The sequence below is a fragment of the Halichoerus grypus genome, chromosome 1, assembly GCF_964656455.1.
Source record: "Halichoerus grypus chromosome 1, mHalGry1.hap1.1, whole genome shotgun sequence".
NCBI lineage: Eukaryota > Metazoa > Chordata > Mammalia > Carnivora > Phocidae > Halichoerus > Halichoerus grypus.
The window spans coordinates 44,194,255-44,196,828 of NC_135712.1; the positions used below are offsets into that span (position 1 = coordinate 44,194,255).

The 2,574-nt window shown below is 39.6% G+C and overlaps 1 pseudogene; it reads right to left on the reverse strand.

The window, feature by feature from the left end:
* Nucleotides 1-380: 380 nt before the first annotated feature.
* On the reverse strand, nucleotides 381-1,249 carry LOC118521625 (microtubule-associated protein RP/EB family member 1 pseudogene; annotated as a pseudogene).
* Nucleotides 1,250-2,574: the final 1,325 nt, after the last annotated feature.

Below are 2,574 nucleotides of genomic sequence, written 5' to 3' on the forward strand. Positions count from 1 at the left end.
ATAAAATCTCCTGTCATGTTACATTTTATATTTTGAAATAAGGAAACATTCAAATACTCTTAAGGCATTTACTTATTAAAATGTTCTCTGCTAAGATTTCACATTAGCTTAAAATTCAGATCAGTCTTTATCTTTCTGTAGTGAGCTCTCCACCTCAGTGTATTACATAAAAACACCTTCTCCAGCAATCAGTGTTACCAGCCACCACCCAGTGAGCCCCATGGTCAGCCTCTTTGTTCCCTAGGTGAACCAACTAGAATTTAATACTGCTCTGCTACAAAAGTCCTAACTCAAACTCATTGGAAAAGGAGTAAAACTTCTGCAAAGTGCACTTTAAGAAGAGGTACATTTTTGCTTATGAAAAGAAACCCGTGAGTCCTCTAAGAATAATATAAGGGAGGTTTTATACTTAAGCACATGATTTGGAGTGAAGAATTCGCATGTTGCTCTGCTGGTCCAGGCTGTCGACACTCTTCTTGTTCCTCCTGTGGGCCCCCTTCATCAAGTATCACAAAGCCTTCGGCTCTGGCATACAGAATGTCCACCATCCTCTGCCATACAGAGTTGTTTTTGCCCTCGTTCTCCTGGCAAATCAATTCAATGTTCCTTAGTTTTCCAAAGTCAAAATCTCTCTTTCTTCAAGTCTTCAACGGTAAGTTTCAATACATTGACCTGCTGCATCAATTCACTGCTTCATCATCCCCGTTCATCATCCCCGTTGCCCATACCAAGTTTCTTTTGCACCACACCTGGGCCAGTCTTAGGGGTTGCAGTGGTTCTGTGTGCTGCAATGGGTCTCTGTGGAGCTGCACTGCTAGAGTCGAGAGGCTTCTTTGGTTTGTTCAGAGCTGGAGCAACAAGAGAGGGAGCAACTGTCCTTCCTTGACCTTGTCTGGCAGCTACAGGGTCATAGTCTTTTCCATCACAGTTTGCATCAGAAAACTTCTTGAACCATGGAAGGAATTCAAAATTGTCCTGAAACTTCCCTTTTACTAATTTGTCCACAGGAATTATTTTGTCAACACCCATTCTCTTAAAATCTGCTTGTAGCATTTTGAAGTTCTGGATGTATTCGTCTTCAAGGCAATGGAGCCAGGGAGCAGCATGTCCATAAACTGACAGTAGGCAGCCCCTGCACACAACTGCTCAACCTTTGTCAGATTCAGCTGCCGAGAGACTCATTGATCCAGGTCAGCAAGTCATGTCGACTCAGGTTGTGGCCAGTGACTGATGATGAGTATACGTTGGTTCACTGCCATCTTGAGCTCTCAAAAGGACCACATCCATTGCCCCTGATTGCTTCGGTTCAGTCTGGTTTAAACCGCCAGATCTTGTCTACCAACTCACGTGATGATCTCACACGCACTTCCCTTCCATTCCCCATTGCGCACCAACCTACCTGAAAGTGAGTGGCTTTAAAGATCAAAAGTTTATTAGCTAATCATTCTGTGGGGTAGCAACTTGGCTTGGGCTCTGATGCTCTCAGCTGGGCTCACTCTTGTACCTGCAGTCAGTTTCTAGTGCAGTAAAGGACTGGTTGGTTGTCCCTTAGGGCACATATATTTTCTGTGGGAGTTAATGGAGACTGGAGTTACTGAATACAGCTCTCCCGTGTGTGTAGCCTTAGTAGGATGTAATAACTGCGATAAAGATTGAATTGGGGATATACCCAATCTTTATTCTCTTAACCGCATACTTCATGCCAGTGCCTGTAGCCAAAGCCAAGAAGGGTCAAAGGGCAAGGATGCCCATGGAATGTCAGCCTCCCAGGGATAAAGAACAGGGTAAAGAAAGGTCATCTGTCTAGAATATGACAAACAGAGTAAACAGCATAGAACTTATTAGCTTGTTTACCATTATTTTAATGGTTATTGCAGAGATAAAAATTTGAATCTTGACTTATTCTGGTTGAAGTTAACCACAACTTTTGTGCTTTATTCCAGACAAAGCAAGAAACTTCAAGCACTTTAACTCTTTGCCTTTCCCAATTTCTGTGCACTCTTCTTATGGATTTTAATTGTGTATTTAAACTCATCAACACTTTATCATTATCACTGTTTTGATAGAAGCAATATTTATTTGGATTCACCAATATATTTAGCCTTAATTTCTGCCTGTATCTCCTAGCTATACCCTCACTGTTTAAAGAGCAATATTTGGTATTTTCTTTAACTCAGTTCTACTATGGTAAATTATTTCAAGTTTTGTGTATCTGTAAATGCCTTCTTTCATTTTCATTCTGAAATATTTTTTCTAGCTTTAAACTCCTAGCTTGACAGTTATTTTATTTCAGCACTTTAAAAATATAATTTGTCTTCTAGCTTTTATCATCGTTAAGAAAATAGATTTCAGTTCTATTGTTGTTCCTTTGATGGTATTATGTTGTTGTTGTTTTTCTCTAGGGGCATGTTAAAATTTCTTTTGTCTTTGCTTTTCTGCAATTTTACTCTATTGCATTACTATATAGATAAATTGTTTAAAATTCTACTTTGGAGTCAGGTTTTCTTTAACATATGGCTTATTGTCTTTATCAGTTTTGGAAATTTTCAGCCATTACCTCATCAAAATTTTGTC